Raw genomic sequence first — 8,699 nt, 5'->3', positions numbered from 1 at the left:
GAGAATATTTAACTCATCACAAAGAAAAATGGATGAAACAAGGAGGGAAATTTAGACACAGGAATGCAGTTATGAATGTAGAGTGATTGGAGGAAGGCACACACATGGATATGAACATACACACTCAGGAAAAGGCAAAGAGTACCCAAAGTCTTTACATCCTTGATCATTTCTGAAGAAGCAGTCTGCAATGACAGAAAACATTTCATTGTTAGTAAAAGCCCACATTTCAACCCAAACTAAAGGGTGCAAAACCCAGGAAATTGTATCATATTTGAAGGAATGAATGTCCAGATTTTAGCACTAAAGTCACAGTATCAGAGTTACTATTTGAAACAAATATTTTACTTCTGCTCAAAGGCTAAAGGAGTAGCCTAACATAAAAAAACTAGAAAATGATTTATGAACCCAAGAAAGAGAATTATCAACAAAATATAGAAAATGTAAGAATTGTGATGTTAAGAAGATCTAAGTTTAATACTTTACCAAAAGTAGGCAAAGTTGGATCAGTACAGCAGAAAGAAAAATTAACAAACTACAAAACAGGTAGCTTGAAATGATGATCTGAGCCTAGTGCTGAGCACAGTAGGCTTGGTACTCACAGTTTGTAGCCAGTTCAGACAGCAAAGTCCATGAGGCTTATCTCATTTCACCACCAAAATCTGGAAGTAGAGCTGTGGCTCAAGTGATAAAGTGATAACCTTGAGTAAAAATGCTGCTTTCAAGCCTCAAGAGAAAGTGAAAGAGAAAGGGAAAGGCAAAGACAAAGATAAAGAGGAAACAATTATGGTCTGGAAATTCAAATTACGTACAGACACAACACAAAAAAGTATATTAAAGTATTCATACGTCACTAGAGATCAATGAAGAATGGTGGAAAATTTTCTCAAGAAGACATACAAAACTTCACATATTTGAGAAAAGATATGATGTAAAATTTAAGGTACTCAATGTTCTCTAAGATAATCCCCCCCAAAAATCAGAAGATAAATTGTAATTAAAATCCCTAAATCCAGAAACTTTCCTAGAAGGACTAGATTGACTAATTAAAAAAAGAAACAAACATGAAGTTAATGAGCATATTTATGTAACTCTAGTGTTGACCAATAGGCTTCAATACAGGCACAGCTGTGGAATGTGGTGTACTCCTGAGAAATAAGTATTATCAAAAAAATAATAAAGGATGGCATTTAAAAATATATGAAATATATGTTTCAATATATTAATTAATATCAATGAATTATTATCCCATAATATGTAGCACATTTATTATTTGTACATATTTATGTTAATGTATTCAATTATCCCCCATTAACTCTACAGGAAGATTTCACTGTGTTATTTCCATGCATATGTATAATGTACCCTGATCAAATTCACCACCTCTATTATATTCCCTCAATTCCCTTTCAAAAATAATTTTAACATGTTTCATGATCAATTTTCATACATGCACATATAGTACATGTGTACCAAATACATATTATTCACCCTACTTTACCTTCTCTGCTCATCATCCCTCCTTCCCCTGGTACTTAATTCCCAAGACTACCTGGTCTACCATTTTGTCAATCATTTACTGCTGTGCATGTCTTGAACAAAGTTGGAAACATTCATAAGTTCTGGTAGATGTTTTTTTGGATATACCAGGGCTTCCTTTTAACATCTCATAGTGGCACACGCTGTCTTTATCCTTTCTGCAAGCTCTCATTCTCAATTCACCTTAGAGTTCACATAAATAATACTTGACTGTGCTAGTCTTATGCTTTTGACCTAATTTTACCTAACAAGAGATAAAATCTCTAAGGAATAAGTGAAAAAAGGACTCAAAATTTCAGATCAAAATTATTAGTCATTTTCTCCTCAAGAAGCATAACTGAGAATACCAGGAATCCAAAGATAAGATAGATAATCAGGTATGCTTAAACACGCATGAAGCCACTTCATTAATGCATAATCTGAGTATCTACATTTCTTCAGAAGTATTGCACAATCAACTTTTAAGCAGGTTGTCGCAATGAATGTATCTAATAAAAGGCACTGAGAAATTAACTTAAAGATAAACTTCATAAAAGTGATTTTATTGACAGTGGATTTTTGTCATAAGTGTTACAAGTTGATTGTTCTTTAAGTAAAATAAACATCAGATTTTAAAAACATAATAGTTATATATGTGGGAAGCCAGTGATCTTAGTGTATTTTGTCACATGCACCTCTAAAAAACTGATTAAAATCAAACTTTCCTTTCTTCTCTCATCTTTTGTAGAACTAATCTACATTAACATTAACTTTGATAGCAATAACAATAGCTCTAACAATACATTTTGGCTGAGCATGATCCACTATCAGCTGACACCTGACCATTCTGAAGTAGTGAATTCACCTCATTACTATAATTCCTGTGTTTCAACATTCCCCAATTTTGAGCAAATAAAAGTAGATTTTCAAATGTCAAAGAATCCCTATTAAATCTAAGTTTCTTTCTATGATGCACAGAAGAGTCTGTCTTACTGAACTATGCCAGGATCTTGTAGACAGCTTGCATTCAGAGAATATCTCCTCCCTTCCCTTGGGCACCCTTAAAGAACCACACAGGACAGTGGCCTGCTAATGAGCACAAATACAAAGAAGAATGAGTGTGTGTAATAATGAGGTAAGGTTTGGGGATCAAGTTAAACTTTTTGTAAATGAAGGACTTGAACCATAACCATGGGACTCGTTAAGCTAATAAGATCACCTCTTGGATAACTTCTTCAGTCTCCTGGGGTCATTTCCTTCATTAACTATAAGTCGTATGAGTAACAGTCAGAAGGCAGAGAGCTAATGCATGTGGGGATCTCTTGGGAAACTCAGAAACCAAAAACTGAGTGTCACACGACTGAGAAAAATAATATGTCCCCAAGTATCTGTAGGAGGAACATTTTAAGAAAGAAGGAAAAACAGGAATAGAGGATACTGGCTTTGTAAGATGGTAGAAATAGAATGTAACCTACGCATGCACAAGTAGAATTTCTAGTGGTTAAGATATTTAATTTTTGTCCACACTGCTATTTTTTGAAATGACATGAAAATAGAACATTTAGCATCCAGAGTTTAGAAGTACGATTTTATTGGAAAAGTTTCTTGTTTGAAAGACCAACTCTGAGTTGTCATTTTCTCTAAAGTCAATGTGTAAACAAATACTGAGCCATTTTGCTTATATAAAACGTAAACATTTCTAAGAACATATGCTTAAAAGTTTTGGCATGTCACTTACAACAAGGCATGTAATATGTAATATAATAAGCCTCTTTATAGACATAGAATGTATATTAGTAAAAGTCAGGGGCTGGAGAAGGGAGAGGTAAGGACTAGTGTAGATTTTTCTTCTTTTATATTGCAGGGGTGTGGGGAGATATATGAAATTAGGTAGTAATAGTTCTATACAATTTTGTGGATGCACTGCAAAAAATCCCTACATTTTATATTTTACATGGATGAACTATTAAATATGTCATTTGTATTCAAGGTTTCCTATGATACATTACTTCACAAAAATTGATACCCTTTATGCACCTTCTATCTGGTGAATATAATGTAACCCTTCTATTAATTACAATAAAAATATATGAAAAAAGTTGATACGTGATGCAAACTCATGGGTGTAATGTGAAAAAAGCATGCAGCGGTAAATATTTAAATCTTTTGTACCTCTCTTAACATTAGATTAATTCTAAATTGGTTTATATTATAGGCTTATTTTCTAATTGTGGATTATATTTTTCTTATTCTGACCAGTATTTGGGTTTTATCCTTCTGATTCCACATAATATTGTATTTATGCACATATTCTTTAAAAAATTTAGATTGACATGTCATTTGTACAAAATAGCTTCTTTTTAACAAATGTGTGTGTTTGTATGTATATGTGTTTGTTGATCATAACTTCTCTACTAATATTAGTAACCTTAATCAGCATCCTGCATGATTTCTTTGAAACTCTGATTCAGTTGTTGCTTTTAATATATTGATGGGAATTAGGGGGAGAAATAACAGAACGGTTATTAAACTAGAGTCAAGTGTTCTCTTCAGGAAAGGCAAGAAAATCCTACATTCCATCCCATATGAGGGCTGAGCTCCCCATTAAGACCTTGAGGAGGCCTAATTTAATTCTACTTAAATATCTTTGAGTATGTTTCCATTTACTTGTTACTACCTTGGCACAAAACCTCATAATTTGTAATCAGAATTATAAAAGCAATATCCTAAAGTTTAAATCCATTCTATGAAGCACCATGAAGAAGAGACATACAGTTTAGAGACATGTTACCAGAACAGAGACAAATTAATAAAAATAATTAGACGTAGGTGATAATATAATGTCTTATATGTGATGAGGTGCAATGATCACAGAGGTTCCGAATTATCTTACAGAAACTTTCATATGCAGATGTTTTCTAAGAGAAATAGGATATGAATTTTAAAAAATGTTTCTTTGCTTACATTTATTTCCAAATTATTATATTCAGTATAATAAATAATCAAATTAAGCAAGAAAAGAAATTAGGCAAATGGAATTTGTTAGCTAACTGGAAAAGTAATAATATTTACAGAAAATCTAATATAATCTATGAAGTATTGCTAGAAAATTTAATTGAATTCAGCAAGTGTGAAAGTTATAAGTTCATTATATATGCATGTGTTATTTGATTGTCTTTCTTGTCAATCAATACAATATTGAAACTAAAAATGTTTCACATATTAAAAAATGCATCAAAATGCTAGAATTCTTAAGAAATTACCTGGAAAATCCATGAAAACCTGTTATCAAAAATGCAAAGTGCATTATTGGTATGAAGATGAGAAACAAATTTAACAAAACATAAATAAAAGTTTCCCTCCAAAACCCTTATTTATAATTATGCCTCTTGGTTATTTACATAAATCCAGAAATCATTCATTTAAGAACAGTATTTTCTAAAAATGATGCTAAAAGTAGGAACTCATGATAAGTGAAAAACTGAATTGAGTTTACATCATATCAATTTAATTGAATATAACCCTGTGAGAAAGTATAAAACTGAAATTAAGAATAAATAAATACTACAAAAAATAACATAGAAAAAAGCTCTTATGATTTTGGATTCCATTATATTTTGTTTTTATTTTTAACACTTATTTTTTTCTCAGGTAGACACTGTAATCCTAGCTACTCAAGAAACAGATCTGAGGATCAAGGTTCAAAGCCAACTTGGGAAAAAAAAGTCTGTGAGATAAGAATCTCCAATGAATTATGAGAAAGCCAGAAGTAGACATAGGACTTGGAATCAAGCAGAAATGGAGAAACAGTGCCCAGATTTTCAATTCAAGCCCTAGGACCAGCACACACACACGCACACACACACACACACACACACACACACACACACTGTAGTTTTTTCTCTTAGTCCTATTTGTATTAATTTCCTGATTCTGCTATAATAAATTATCTTAGATTCATTGACTTGAAACAACAGAAATGAGTAACCTTGCAGTTCGAGAGGCTCTGACTGCTGAGAGAGTCTTCAAGAGCCACAACATGGTAGAATCCCATTTCCTTTTAAAGGGTCTACTGGACAATTTTTTGCCCTTTCCTCCTTGTAGAAGCAACCTATGTCACTTGGTCCCTGGTCTCTTCTATTTTTAAAGTCAACAGTACAGCATCCTTTCATTTCTCTTTTGCAATTTCAAGGTTTCAGTTTTACATATTTGAATCTGATCATCTTAACTTTTCTGGTACTGGAGTTTGAATGCAGGATGTCGTGCTTGCCCAGCTGATTCTATACTACCTGAGCTATGCCTCCAGTCCTGATGGCTTATTATTTTGTACAGAATGTCTCTCAGAATTTTCTTCCCCAGGACTGATAAAATGGTAGACCTCGATTTTCCTGTCTTCTGAGTAGCTAAGTTTACAAGTATGAGCTATCCGGGATGACACTAAATCTTTCTAAATAAACAAGGATAATCTTTTTCACAGCCATGTCTGCAAATTCCCTTTTGGTTTTAGTGTAAAATTCTTGATAATCCAAAACTTTGTGTATAAAACTTACTAGATACATTTGAAACAAATTTGTGAAATTTTGGTTAAAATAAGAGACAAAAGAAATTCTAGCATGAACCAGAATCTGGTTTATGTGTAAGTTAAAATTTTATTTGAATCATTGATATGGAATCTTTCTTCAGTCTGACTCTAAACTCTATTGTTTTTGCTTTAATAAGTCTGTTATGATCTAGCTGAAATCTTCAAACCACTAAAGAATAAGTTTATAGACCATGAGGGCACTTACAGTCATGGAGATAGATCAGAATATCTGACAGCTGTGTTGTTGTTTTCAAGGGAGTGCTATGTTTTTTACTTCTTGTCCTGTCAATCAAAATTAAGACCAAGCAAACTACTGGACATAGCCTAGGGAGATGAGCTCACACAGGAATAGGTTTGAGAACCAGCTGATCATACACTGAGGTTCTTCAAGAATTAGATTACCTTCTTTGCTTTGTTGACTGCCATTTCTAATGTTCCCAAGGCTTAAACTGTCTTGACGTGATGATGATAGGTCTAGGGAGAGATGAGCTAATGGCACTCCTTTATAATCACATCTCCTTGCCTAGTTCCACATGGACTTCCATCAAATGTTCTTTGGCTGTTTACTTCTCTCCTTCCTTAACGGTGAGTACTCAGGATACAGAGAATGGGTAGGCAAAGTAGAATATTTTCAATGAAATATTGTCAAGGAGCATTCTCATAGACTTTTAGTCTAAAGTCTTACTGAATCCAAGGAAAATGCAGTAGATACTTTCAGATATAAAAATATCAACTTTGTGGAATGCATTATCCATACACTTATAGGATTTGAAAGGATTTTAACTCTTTGAAATACATATCTATATATATTTAAATTAGAATCATATTCAACTTTTATTTTAATGGGTTTTCTATTTATGTTTCATTGCTGTGTGAACATATGTAAATTTTCATGGCATAAGAATTACCAAATCAGAAATAATGCAGTATCTTCTAGTTGATTCTTTTATTTTGAAACTATTTTAGATTACTTCAACTTTTAAGTGTTTTATTGTGACATCTCAAGTTGTAATATTCAAACTTGCTTCAGTTGTCTAATATACTTTTTCTTTAATTATGCTATTTTTCCAGAATTTATACTTCAGTGGGCTGTTTGAACGCTGGGCTTTGGCACTTACTAGGCAGTCACTGTACCATTTAAGGCATTTTAACTTGGTCATTTTTGAGATAAAGTCTTTTATTTTTGCCTAACCCAGCTGGATAATGATCCTTCTATTTAGGTAGCATAGTCAATAAAGCAGCCCTTTACTGTCTAGATAATCATGAACTTTTTTCCTCAGGTTAGCTTCCTACTGTGATTCTTTCGTTTTGTTCCTCTTAATGAACTTAGCTGGTGCTGATGGACTTCTTGCTGGTTCTATGATGATTTGACTTAAGAATGCTTGATTGTCAGTTAGGGCACAGCTAGGCTTTTTTTTTTCTAAGCAGTTTACAAAGGGATTAAAAGTTAGATTCCGAGTGCAGTGTTTCACGGTCATTGACTTTTGTCTTGGTCATTGTTGCTCACCCTTCCTCTCTCCATTCCTGTAACAACTTTAGCTGGACTGTTTTAGGTGACATAGCACAGGGGTGTATTCTGCAGATGATTCAGGTTTCTAGGGTCCCCATCATTTCCTACAGTAGGGCGCACAGCTGCCATCCTGGGTATCAGAACAGCCAGAGTGGCTGTTCAATGCCTGTGGAGAGTCACAGACTTTATCCGGCTAGTGGTGCTCCCACAGCTTAAGATCTGACTGTACTTTATTCTTGGTTCACCTTTCTTAGCCATGCCTCTGTCATATCTACTTTAAACTAACAGTATTCTATAACTAGTTGTCGTGAGCACAGCCAACTTCCTCTTGCTTCTTCCTTGTCTCTCAACAAACCTTTCCAAGATGGTAATTCCTCATCACTCCAGGGACACAGGAGACAAAGAACATTCCGGATACAGCTGCAGTCCCAGTTCCTCTGTGAAGTCCAGTCTTCAGTCCCTGAAAGGCACACCAGCCCCTCCTTTGAAGTCCTTATGATCATGAAGATCAACACTGCTTCCATGTACGTTGTCCTTCAACAATTGTTTTTCTTCCAAGCTGGCATTGGAATCTCTGCCAACATCTTCCTTCTTTTCTTATATATTTTCACATTTCTTCAGGATTTCAGAGTGAAACCCACTGACATGATCAGCTGTCATTTGGCCCTTGTCCATATGGTGATGCTTCTCATTGCGCTGTGTATTTTTTCTCCAGACATTTTTGAATCATTGAACTTGCAGAGTGACTTTAAATGCAAAGCATTGATTTATCTGCAGAGAGTGTCTCGCAGCCTCTCCCTCTGCACCACCTGCCTCCTGAGTGTGTTCCAGGCCATCACCATCAGCCCCAGAAACTTCTGGTTATTAAGATTCAAACACAAACTCACAAACTATGTTATTTACATCATTATCTTTCTTTGGTCCTTCAGTTTATCTTTTGGTAGTAATATCATCTTCCATACTGTAGTGTATTCCAACACAAGCCAACAGAATTTAATGCAAATCAATAAACACTGTTCAATAGCCTCCATAAACCCCATCATCAAGGAACTCTCTTTCATTCTGACATTTTTCAGAGATGTCTTTCTT

Source organism: Megascapheus bottae, chromosome 10 (assembly GCF_031878675.1).
Source record: "Megascapheus bottae isolate mThoBot1 chromosome 10, mThoBot2.hap1, whole genome shotgun sequence".
NCBI lineage: Eukaryota > Metazoa > Chordata > Mammalia > Rodentia > Geomyidae > Megascapheus > Megascapheus bottae.
The sequence above is the reverse complement of the archived record's forward strand: the minus strand, read 5'-3'. Positions refer to the sequence as shown.